This window comes from Dipteris shenzhenensis, chromosome 2, assembly GCF_047967505.1.
Source record: "Dipteris shenzhenensis isolate YYH24624 ecotype China chromosome 2, Dip_SZ_1.0, whole genome shotgun sequence".
NCBI lineage: Eukaryota > Viridiplantae > Streptophyta > Polypodiopsida > Gleicheniales > Dipteridaceae > Dipteris > Dipteris shenzhenensis.
In genome coordinates, this window is record NC_141597.1 from 38,679,660 (window position 1) to 38,692,452 (window position 12,793).

The 12,793-nt window shown below is 49.8% G+C and overlaps 1 pseudogene; it reads right to left on the reverse strand.

Annotated features, from left to right (window-relative positions):
• Window positions 1-8,180: 8,180 nt before the first annotated feature.
• Window positions 8,181-10,536, reverse strand: LOC147904733 (uncharacterized; annotated as a pseudogene).
• Window positions 10,537-12,793: the final 2,257 nt, after the last annotated feature.

The window sequence follows — 12,793 nt, forward strand, 5'->3', positions numbered from 1 at the left end:
GCATCATTTTGTGCAGTGGGTATATCTTCTTTTACAATCTTCCAAAGCTTTTGGTGCATCAGAAGATATCTCATTTGTGTAGACCATGTGTGAAATCCATCCCCGGTGAACTTCTCAACAGTTGGAGTGCGGATTGCCATTGCAAAGGTCTTACCAGTTTGATGATACTTTCAAATCTGGCAGTGTCTAATTGCATACAGAAAATCTGAGTTGACAGGTGCGTAGAGCTTGAAAAGACGATCACTTTTCCTTTTTGGAGCGTGTGCAAATTCTTCCTGGATTGCAAGTTATGGCTTGTTGAAGCTTTTGTGAATAAGAGGGGCCTTTGATGATGTGGCACAAGAGGTCATATGCAGAATTCAAATTGTGCTTACAAAGGGAGTGTGCTTGTGCATGCTGATGTGGCAATCTTTTGACCCAACTAGGTGAACCCAAGGTTACAGTAACTTTACCATGGTCCAACTAAATCATGCAATTCAACCTAACCATAAACTAACCTTGGCTGCTTTCAATAACCCTTAGTCACTTCTTATCTGCCACGTGGCATTTTTTGGGAAGACCTTGGAGAAGGAAGAGAAGGTTAGAAGCCTTCTCTGCGACGACGGCGACGAAGACGTCGGTGCTCAGCGAATCGTCATAGGAGCCGTTGAAGCTCGTGAGGCTTTGGAGGTTTCGTCGATCATTCGGAAAAAAAGGTAAGTGATCTGGAGCGTTCTCCAGCCGGTATTGCAACCCGTGGCTGTGCGCATAGCTAGTCCGTCACGCTGAGACGGCACTGTGTATTGCTGTTGGCTATGGAGCCGCTTCTATCGCAGGGATGTTGAGGCTGCTGGCTGGTGAGCAGTCCGTGAAGGTCACTAGGTAGCGTGGGCTTCTTGTTGAAGCTGCTCTTGCGCTTAGCTTCGTTGGAGAGCTCGTACCCCTGTGGTTGCTGCACTTCGTGTTTGCTTGCTATTGCTGCAAACAAAGATGCTCAGGCGACAGAGATGGCCATTCATGGCGTAGCTGGAGAAGAAGACGCTGTTGGCTTGCTTCAGTTGATGGTCGACGTTGTGAGCAGCAGTGCCAAACCTGCGCTCTTTGAGTTGTTGGGAGCTTTGTTGCTTTGTCTCTTTTAGTCAAGAGTATGTTTAAAAAACATCTCTCATTCTCAGCAGATCCACAGGAGGTCTCTCACAAATCTTTCTTTGAAAGACTCTCCCTATCTCTCTCTCTCTCAAGAATGACGGAAATATCTCATAGCAATGAACGGAAATCTTCAACTTTCATGGACGGAATTCTTTCAACAGGAGAATGAAAGAATGAACACTAAAAGTGAACACTCAACTCAATCTACAACTAATCTAGGAGAACTAGACCTAAGCTCTGATACCATGACAAAGTGAGGATCCTACTCTCCTAGTCACTAAGACAACATCCTAATACAACACTAATCTACGGAGGATGAAACCTAAGTGCAAGCATAATGAAGAGAGTGCTCATGACATGTATCTCAAGTCAATTAGGTTCCAAGATAGATTAGCTTGGACTCATAAAAAGAATCTTGAGATAGTGCAAAGTGCTTGATTGATATTACTTCAAATGAACCTCCCTTTTATAGGTGAGGGTACTTACATCCATTTTGCTTGCTCACATGTGGGATATCTCCTCCATGCCATGTGGCAGCTTATCCTTTGCTCATACCTTTGCTCTACAAGTGCTCATGGCACCACAACTCTCAACACCCCTCCCTCCTGTCTTGGCGGTCGCGGCCGCTAGGACCCCCCTCCATCCCCTCCCTCCCTTGACCCCCCCGCCCCTCCCTCCCCTCCTTGGTGTCGTGGCGGCTGTGCCCCCCCTCCATCCCCTCCCTCCCTCTCGCCTCCCTCCCCACCTGGCGGTCGCGGCCGCCAAGACCCCCCCCTCCATCCCCTCCCTCCCTTGACCCCCTTCACCCCTCCCTCCCCTCCCTCTCGTCCTGGTGGCCGCGGCCGCTAGGATCCCCCCTCCATCCCCTCCCTCCCTCGACCCCTCCCGCCCCTCCCTTCCCTCCCTCCCGTCTTGGCGGCCACGGCTGCCAGGACCCCCCCCTCCATCCCCTCCCTCCCTCGACCCCCCCGCCCCCTCCTCTCGACCCTGCCCCCCCTCCCCCCCCTCCATCCCCTCCCTCCCTCGACCCCCGCCCCGCCCCTCCCTCCCCTCCCTCCCATCCCCTCCCTCCCTCGACCCCCCTGCCCCTCCCTCCCCTCCCTCCCGTCCTGGCGGCCGCGGCCGCCAGGACCCCCCCTCCATCCCGTCCCTCCCTCGACCCCCCTGCCCCTCCCTCCCCTCCCTCTCGTCCTCGTGCCCGTGGCCGCCAGGACCCCCCCCTCCATCCCCTCCCTTCCTCGACCCCCACCCGCCCCCTCCTCTCGACCCTGCCCCCCCTCCCCCTCCCCTCCATCCCCTCCTTCCCTCGACCCCCCCTGCCCCTCCCTCCCCTCCCTCCCATCCTAGCGGCCGCGGCAGCCAGGACCCCCCCCTCCATCCCCTCCCTCCCTCGACCCCCCCCCTCCCTCCCCTCCCTCTCGTCCTGGCAGTCGCGGCCACCAGGACCCCCCCTCCATCCCCTCCCTCCCTCGACCCCCCCCGCCCCTCCCTCCCCTCCCTGGCATCGTGGCGGCCGCGCCTCCCTCCATCCCCTCCCTCCCTCCCGCCTCCCTCCCCTCCCTCCCCACCTAGCGGTCGCGGCCGCCAAGACCCCCCCCTCCATCCCCTCCCTCCCTTGACCCCCCCTGCCCCTCCCTCCCCTCCCTCCCGTCCTGGTGGCTGCGGCCACCAGGACCCCCCCTCCATCCCCTCCCTCTTTCGACCCCCCCCTTGCCCCTCCCTCCCCTCCCTCCTGTTCTGGCGGCCGCTACCAGGACCCCCCCCCCATCCCCTCCCTCCCTCGACCCCCCCACCCCCTCCTCTCGACCCTGCCCCCCCTCCCCCCCCTCCATCCCCTCCCTCCCTCGACCCCCCCCCGCCCCTCCCTCGCCTCCCTCCCATCCCCTCCCTCCCTTGACCCCCCCCGCCCCTCCCTCCCGTCCTGGCGTCTCGACCGCCAGGACCCCCCTCCCGCCCCTCCCTCCCCTCTCTCCCGTCTTGGCGGCCGTGGCCGCCAGGACCGCCCCTCCATCCCCTCCCTCCCTCGACCCCCCCCGCCCCTCCCTCCCCTTCGTGGCGTCCTGGCGGCCGTGGCTGCCAGGACCCCCCCCTCGATCCCCTCCCTCCCTCGACCCCCCCCCATCCCCTCCCTCCCTTGACCCCCCCTCGCCCCTCCCTCCCCTCCCTCCCGTCCTGGCGGCCGCGGTCGCTAGGACCCCCCCTCCATCCCCTCCCTCCCTCGACCCCCCCCGCCCCTCCCTCCCGTCCCTGGCGTCCTGGCAACCGCGGCTGCTAGGACCCCCCCTCCATCCCCTCCCTCCCCGCCCCCCCTCCCTCCCTCGACCCCCCCTGCCCCTCCCTCCCGTCCTGGGAGCCGCGGCCGCCAGGACCCCCCCCCCTCCATCCCCTCCCTCCCTCGACCCCCCCCCGCCCCTCCATCCCCTCCCTCCCTCGACCCCCCCCCCCCCCCCCCCCGCTCCTCCCTCCCTCCTTGGCTCCTCCCTCTCATCCCCCTCCACTTCCCTCTTCCTGCTGGAGGCTGCGGCCTCCAAGGCTTCTCTCCTTCTCTCTAAACTTTCTCTCTCTCTCTAGTTCCTCTCTCTCTTTCTTTCTTTCTCTCTCTTCAAAATTTAAAAAAAAATTCTAGATAAAGAATTAATCAAAAAAATTTATAAGTACCTGGAAAAAGTTTGTAAGTTTGCTCTTTCTTGCTTTCTTGCTCTTCCTTCCTTGCTTTCTTGCTCGTCCTTGCTTTCTTGCTTTCTTGCTTCAATGAATGAAATGAGAGGAGAATGAATGAAGAAGGAAGACTATATATAAGAAAAATTAGGTTTTCCTCCTCCTCTCCTATTGGCTTTCCATTCCTCCCCTCTCTCCTATTGGCTTTTCATTTCTCCCCTCTCCCATTGGCTCCCATTACTCCCCCTCTCCCATTGGACCCCCATCCCTCATCCCAATCTTCCATTGGTCCTCCCACCATCCATTTCTTCTTCCTCCCCCATTGCCACCACTCCCATCCCACATGTCCACCACGTCCCATACTCCTCCCATTTCCCAAAATCCCATATTTCCCCATCTCACCCTCCTCTTTTTCATCCCCTATTAACTCCCCTCACTCATTTCACTCCCTTATTATCCTACTCCCCTATTACCTCCCCCTCTCCCATTCCATTCTTCCCTCCCCACTCTCACTTCCACTTCCCATTACTCACTTGCCATTTGAAAACTATTAATATATTATTATACTATTTTTTATACTTATTATCATACACCCCTATTACTTCCCTCTCCCATTTCACTCCTCCCTCCTCACTCCCACTTCCACTTCCCATTACTCACTTGCTATACACATTTGCAAACTATTAATATATTATTATATGATTTTTTATACTATTTGCAAACTTACATGTGGGCAAAATCACAGGTGTCAAAGCGATCCTATTGTGGTCATACAACAACTGTGCTTTTATTCAAGGGCGTATTTATCCTCATCAACAAGCTTATTTCAGCTTTTATTTTGACACAATACTCAAGGTATGAAGTGCATAATTTGTGCACTAGGTGTTTACTTTGTTGTATCAAAATTGTTTGCCACACACACACACATATACACATATCGATAATTTTCTAATATTATCGCATCTACATTTCTTCGATGGGCACAAAACTTTGTACATGCCTCAACCTAGGTCATATTGACTTGCATACAAAGTGGTGAACCCATCCCATAAGTACTTGTTCGGATAACACACCTCCAAACGTATTTTATGACGATTGTGCATAACACTAGGAACAAAATGGTGTATAATGTGCGATCGACTATGCAAAGCATATCCAATGGACACAAGACTTTGCACGTTCCTCAACCTAGGTAGTATTGACTTGTGTGCAAAGTGGTATCGCCATCCGATAAGTACTTGTTTGAAAAATACACCTAGGATCGTGTTTTTTGACGGTTGTACATGACACCAAGGCAAAAACGGTATTTAATACTCAATCTACCATGTAAAGCATATCCGATGGGCACAATGCTTTGCATGTGCCTCAAAAGCGGTGGTATGGTGTTCCATGCAAAGTGGAACACCCATTGTAGAGGAGGGGGAACAGGGAAGGAGAGGAAGGCCATAGAGGGTAGGGTGAGAATGAGTGGAAAGGGGGGGGGAGAGGGTAGAGTGAACTAGGTAGAGGAAGTGCACAGGAGAGGAGGAGCAGAAGTGATGTAGATTCGATGTCAAATCAATACGTACCTTACAAATCTTTTGGGGTTGACTTATATAGTCCCCCTCATTCCCCACAATTCCCTTCCTATTTTCCCACCTATTTCCCACATAAAACCCATCCTTTTCCCACCTTCATTACAGCCATCCCTTCCCAAAGAATTTCGCCCTCAAAATTTCCATGAGGCTGCCTGAAATGGATAAATACAGCAGAACCCGATCAGCTTTGTAGGAAATAGGAGTAGTCCTGCACAATGCTCTCGGGTTGCCAAGAATTCTCATCTTCAGATAAATCTTTCCATTTGATGAGGTATTCTATGTAAGCCTTGTTCCTGAGCACATGATCTCTAAAGCCTTTGATTTCATAAAGGATGTGGCCCTCTTCATCCATAGGCGGCAATTGAGGAAGAACCTAGACATGCTGTCCTACATGTGGTTTCAGCAAGGATACATGGAAAACATTATGGATCCTGGAGGTCCTGGGTAGTTCCAACTGATATGCTACCTTCCCAACTCTGTGGATGATTTTGTAGGGGCCATAATACCTGTGGGCAAGCTTTGTGTTGGTATTACCTTTCAGCGAGGCATATCGATTCTTATGGAGACGTAAATGCACATAATCCCCTTCTTCAAAAGATAAGTACCTCCTTTGTTCATCTGCATACTTCTTCTGCTTGGCTTGGGCATCCTGCATATTCTTCTTAGCCAACTGCAGAAGGGCATCCATACTCTCCAAGTCATTTCTTGCTTGCTGATTTTTCACAGCCAAGTCTGCAACCCTAGAAGGCATTCCCACTTTGCATCCATACATTGCCTCGAATGGACTCATGCCAATAGAGAGGTGTTTGGTGCTATTGTAACAAAATTCAGCCAATGCTAACCATTTGTCCCAAGACTTCTGTGTGTCATGACAGTAATGCCTTAAATACTTCTCCAGCCATTTGTTCACCCTCTCTGATTGTCCATCCGTTTGGGGATGATAAGCAGTACTATGCGCAAGGGAAGTACCAACTGTAGTGAATAACTCCTGCCAAAAGTGACCCATAAACTTAGCATCCCTGTCACTGACAATCTCTTGAGGAAAACCATGGTGCTTGAACACATTCTCAATGAATTGCCAGGCAACCTGTGAAGCGGAGTACCGAGTCCTAGTCAGTATGAAATGGGCCTGCTTGGTCATCTTGTCAACCACTACGAATATGCTATCCCAACCCTTATTTGTAGAAGGCAAGCCTGTAATGAAATCCATGGCAATGTGAGTCCATTTGCCTTTAAGAATGGGTAGCGGTTGCAGAAGGCCTGCGGGTAACCGGCTGTCCACTTTATTTTGTTGGCACAGCAAACATTCACTGACATACTTAACCACGTCTCACCACAAGCCATCCCACATAAAGCTTTCTTTGACCTTCTCATATGTTTTGGTGATACCTGTATGCCCTGACATAGGAGATGAGTGCATTTCCTGTAAGACCAACAACTTGTACTTGGAGTCTGGTACAGGATAAACTCTATCCTTGCACCATAACAGTCCATTGCGGAGCTGAAATCGAACATGTTCTTGGCTGGACGGACTCTGTAACTCCACAAAGATAGGGGCTGCATCAGAATTTTGCATGTATTCCTCCTGAATCCCAAGTATCCACTCCTGATGAAGTGTGGAAATGGCAGACAGTTTACATGACCACATCCTGGACAAGGCATCAGCAACCACATTCTCTTTCCCTTTTCTATACTCAATGTCAAAGTCATAGGACTGAACTGCAGCCAACCATCTCTTCTGCTTCATGGATAAATTAGGCTGCGTTAAAAAGTACTTGAGTGTCCTATGATCCGTTTTGACCTTAATCTTGCTATCGTACAAGTAGTGGTGCCATTTTGCAAAAGCATGCAAGATTGCCAGCATCTCCTAATCGTAGACATGATAATTCATTTCCCTGGCATTAAACTTCCTGCTCTCAAAAGCAATCACCCCATGCTCCTATCTTAGGATAGCCCCTAAACCTTTGCCATTGGCATCCGTCTCAACAATGAAAGACCATGAGAAATCAGGGCACACCAATACAGGTGCATTACTAAGGGCATCCTTGAGATTCTCAAAACTGAGTTGTGCTGCTTTTGACCATTGGAAGGCATCCTTTTTCAGCAAATCAGTGAGAGGGGCAGCCCTTTTGGCAAAGTCTCTGATGAACCTCCTGTAAAAAGAAGCAAGACCCAAAAAACCCCTGAGCTGCGTGGTATTATGTGGTTGCGGCCACTCCTTAATACATTTCACCTTAGTTGGGTCTACTCGGATTCCATGCCTGCTTACAACATGTCCAAGATATTCAACCTCATCTGCCATAAATGTGCACTTGCTGGCCTTGGCATAAAGCTGATGCATAGGCTCAAGATTTCTAGCACTTGTCGAACATGGCCTATATGTTCCTGTGCATCCTTACTGTAAATGAGAATGTCATCAAAAAATACCAGCACACATTTGAAAAGAAGGGGGTGTAAAATCTTATTCATGAGTGCCTGGAAGGTGGCTGGTGCATTAGTCAAACCAAAAGGCATCACCTTGAACTCATATAATCCTCTTTCTGTACGAAAGGCATTCTTATGCTCATCACCCTCTTTCATCTTGATCTGATGGTAACCTGACCTCAAATCAATCTTCGTGAAACACTGAGCACCCTTGAGTTCATCCAGCAGGTCATCAATCCTGGGAATAGGAAACCTGTTCTTAATGGTGGTCTTATTCAAATCCCTGTAATCAATGCACATGCGGACCTTAGAGAGTCGGTATGGGGCCTTGTTTATTGGTTTACTACCATGTTCCAAGACTATGGCATGATCAACATCTCTTTTTGGGGGCAACTAAGATGGCATATCACCAAACACATCCCCAAATTCTAAGAGCAATTTTTGCATTTCACAATTATCCACATGGGGAATGCCACCCTCTGGAGGTACAGAGACATTCAATGCATATATGGCACTTTCTTTCTTGAGCTCCCTAGCTAGCTGCCTTGCTGAAATGACTTGCAATTTCCGAGTTACCACACCCTGCAATGTAACTGATCTACCCTTGTGGCAAAATTCAAGAGATAATGCATTCAAATCTATGCTGATTTTCCCCAATGATTGTAGCCAATCACACCCCAAGACAGCATCTATTGGCCCCATATCCAATGCCAGAAGATCACCTGCAAACTCATAGTCTTCAAAGAACTTGATCCTGGCATCCTGGCAACAATGTCTGCTGATCATATGCTATCCATTAGCTATCTCCACTTTCAGGCCATGGTCTATCTTAGTAGCAATCAATCCCACTCTTTGCAATGTCCTACAATTAATGAAACTGTGAGTGCTACCATTGTCTACCAATACATGGATAGATCTGCCATTAATCATTCCTTTCAACCTGATTGTGTCAGCTTAGACTGGGCATCCCAATAAATCTGCTCATCATCCACAGGAACATTACCATTAGCATCACCTCTGACATGAAAAGGCATTGTAAGTTGATGCTCCACCCGAGAGAATGTTGGCTTACAGCCTTTCCTGCCACATGTAGGCTGAATATCAATCTCATGCAACACATGAGTGGCTTGCTCAGTAGCCCCACCCGGGTCAAACGGAAATGCAGTCCCCTTTGTGGCTGCTGTGTCAGGAGCTTCATCTGCATCATGAGCTCTTGTCAATTCCTCATGAGGGACATCATGGGGGTCTGCAAAGTCAGTGACTTCCTCATCATCTGAGAATTCAATTATCATGCTGAGCTTGGCTCAGCTGACATTCTTCATCTTGCACACATCTCGATGCTCAGGTGTCCATTTCTCTCCACATCTGAAGCATAGATTAGCCTTTTTTCTACTGTCCATTATGGCCCTAGAGTGTTGTTTAACATCTGATTTGTCAGAACTTGCACTGGGTTTGACGCCTGGCATTGCGTCCGTGGGCCGGTATGGCTTGGCATATGGCATTTTACTCCCTGTAACCGTTGGATATCATGGAAAGGGGGCAACTGCTGATTTCCTATCAGCCCAATCAGCAAACTTTGACTTCCTGTCAGCCTCATAAACAGCACCATAAGAGCTACCTGACACAAGCTTGTACTTGCCCGCATATTTTGGCTCAAACACCTCAGCTAGCTGGGCTGCCCGCTCAATGGTTTGGGGATTATGAGCTCTCACATCAGCAGCCAGAGGGGAATTTAAGCCTTGAATAAAACGCAGCAGCTTCCCCTTCTCAGAAATGTCTTGTACAAACAAGGAAAGTCTCCAAAAATGCTGCAAGTACTCCTGGACCGTACCCGTCTGAGATAGTGCATAAAAATCAGCAAGGTACTGCTCGAGGATTAGGGCCGAGACGAAAGTCGTGACCATAAGCTCCTTGAACTGTTTCCATGTGGTCGGCTTCTAGGTGACTCTCTCATGTACCGCCACCATGTATGTGCATAATCCAGTAAATGCATACTAGCAAAAATGATCCTGTCCTCATCGTTCTTAGGGTAGAAGCGGAAATAATCTTCCAGCTTCGTGAGCCACTCCTCCAACTCATTGGGAGTGCGAGTGTCCCCTTTAAACTTGTGCACAGAGAGCTTGTCTTTCACATCTTTGGCTGCATTATTCCTGAAGTGACCACTAGCATATCTAGCATCCTCACGCTTAAAGCTCACATATTGTGAAAAGGGCATTTCATCACGTACATCCTTAGGCAAGGCCCTGTATGAACGTAAGGCATCTGAGAACATATCATCCATGTTTGCATGCTGCCCAATTCCAGCATCCTGTTGGATAGGAGAACCACTCCCCTGATGCACAAAATGCATCTGGTTGAAAGCATTACCTCCCTGATACACAGGCTGACTTTGACTGAATGTGTTCACAGGAGGTGTCATCGAAGCATGCAATCCCTGCTGAGTCTGCCTACCAAAAACATCACGGTGAGTGGGTGGCATAGAGAAAGGTTGAGAAGAGGACTGGCCTCTCTCCCAACTGCCTCGAAAACCAACACCCAATCCAGGCATGCTCGCCGTGGGCGAAAATGTGCCAGTAGGCCAGCCCAAAATGGATGGCTCAGCCAATGAAATCTGTGAGCCAAATGGCGGCCTGGCATCAAACAATGAAGTGCTCGGCGGCACGGGCAAGGCATCACCCATATCAACATAATCCCCATGCTGGGGTGCATGCATAAAACCAGAATCATAAGTGCGATGGGCATCAGCCATAAACCCCCTGCGCGGGTCATAAAAATCACCCTGGCTATCCGACTGATCCCCGTGCTGGGGTGCGGGCTGCTTGCCCTTATCATGCATAGTGATGGCAGTAGTGATCTGCTGCCCAATGTGCTGACCCATCTGGGTGATAGTTGTATCGTGCATAGCCATAGCAGTGGTGAGCTGCTGCCCCAATTGCTGACCCATCTGTTGAAAAGCCCCCTGAAGCATCGAGGCCAATGCATCTAGAAACTGCATGTCTGTAGGCATAGCAAAAATTGGCTGTGAAGGAGATGCACCCTTTGTGACCGGCATCTGCTCCTGCTAAGCAACATCATCACCGTGCTGAGATGACTCATCTGACCGGGGTGCACGCCTGGGTGCCATGAGTGACACGAGGAAAATGTGCCAAGTGTCGAAGGCTTGATGTAGAGGCTCGAGAGGTGTCAGTAAAGAGGCTCAAATGTAGTCGTTGAAGAGGTTCGAAGAAAGCTCGGTAAAGAGGCTGGAAACGGGGCTCAAAATGAGCCACGAAGGTGGCTTAGAAAGGCCTAGAATAGGGCTGTAGGAGTACCCTAAAAGAGGGATTTTTTTTTTTTTTTTTTTTTTGGAGCTTAGGACAACTAAGACACCTAGGGTAGTCTCAACTAAGGCCAATAGGGCAGCTAGGACAGTTAGGACACTAGGTTAGAGTGACCTAACCTAGGTAGGCTGACCTAGCTGTGGTTAGGTGAGAGTCCAACCAACCCAAACCAACCTGGTTGCCTTACCTTCTAGTAACCTTAGGAAAATAAAGATAAAAAAAATTAATCTAAGGTGCGATTGAGGAAATGGCGGCGAAGAGAGGCACGGCGGCAGCCAGTGAGGGAGGCACGACGGCGGCCAACGAGGGAGGCATTGTGGCGGATGGTGGTCGCCCCTTCTTGCTGCGTGGTGGCTTAGCGAACGCAGGGCAGCGAAGAGAGATTCGATGCCCACAAATCTGTTTGTCGTCGAAACCCCTTGTTACAGGTCAATCGTTTCGCTGAGAAGACCCTTGTGTGGAGACCACCAGGCAGGCTTGTGGTGTTGACCTATAGCGGTTACGAGACCACAACTGCATTGCTGAAGGATTTGACAAAGAAAAGATGACGGGGAGGAGTTGAGTGGTGGCCATGGGCAGTAGAATCGCAAGGGATGGAGGAGAGAGAAGATGGCACAGGTAACAGAAACGTGAGGGGGGTAGTAGCAGGCTGAACTGATAATGTTTCGTTTTCTTCAATATGTGGCTTGCTTGAGAGGTGCCAGGGGCTTGGGCTCTGATACCAATGTAGAGGAGGGGGAACGGGGAAGGAGAGGAAGGCCATGAAGGGCAGGGTGAGAATGAGTGGAAAGGGGAGGGGAGAGGGTAGAGTGAACTAGGTAGAGGAAGTGCATAGGAGAGGAGGAGCAGAAGTGATGTAGATTCGATGTCAAATCAATACGTACCTTACAAATCTTTTGGGGTTGACTTATATAGTCCCCCTCATTCCCCACAATTCCCTTCCTATTTTCCCACCTATTTCCCACATAAAACCCGTCCTTTTCCCACCTTCATTACACCCATTCAATAAGTACTTGGTATGATAATACACCTAAGTGCGTGTTCTTTGACGGATGTGCATAACACTAGGGGGAAAACGGTGTATAATGTGTGATCCCCCATGCAAAGCATAACCGATAGACACAATACTGTGCACGCACATCAACCTAGTTGAAATTGACTTTCTTGCAAAGTGGCTCCCGCATCTGACAAGTGCTTTTTAGAATATCACACCTAGGGTCCCATGTTTTTTATTGGTTGTTGTCCATGACACTAAGGCAAAAACGCTATTTTATGCTTAATCGACAATGCAACGCATATCCGATCGTCACAATACTTTGCACACATCTCAACCTAGGTATTATTGACTTACATGCAAAGTGGCATGCCCATCCCATAAGTACTTAGTCGAATAACACATCTAGGACCGCGTTTTTTGACGGTTGTGCATGACACTAGGGGCAAAACAGTGTTTAATGCTTGTTCGACAATGCAAAGCATATCCGATGGGAACAATACTTTGCATGAGTCTCAAAAATTGTGGTATTGCATTGCATGCAAAGTGATACACCCATCTGATAAGCAGTTGGTCGGATAACACACCTAAAAGCGTGTTTTTTTATGGTTGTGCATGACATTGAGGCACAAACGGAGTTTAATACGTGATATACCATGCAAAGTACATTCGATGGGCACAATACTTTGCAC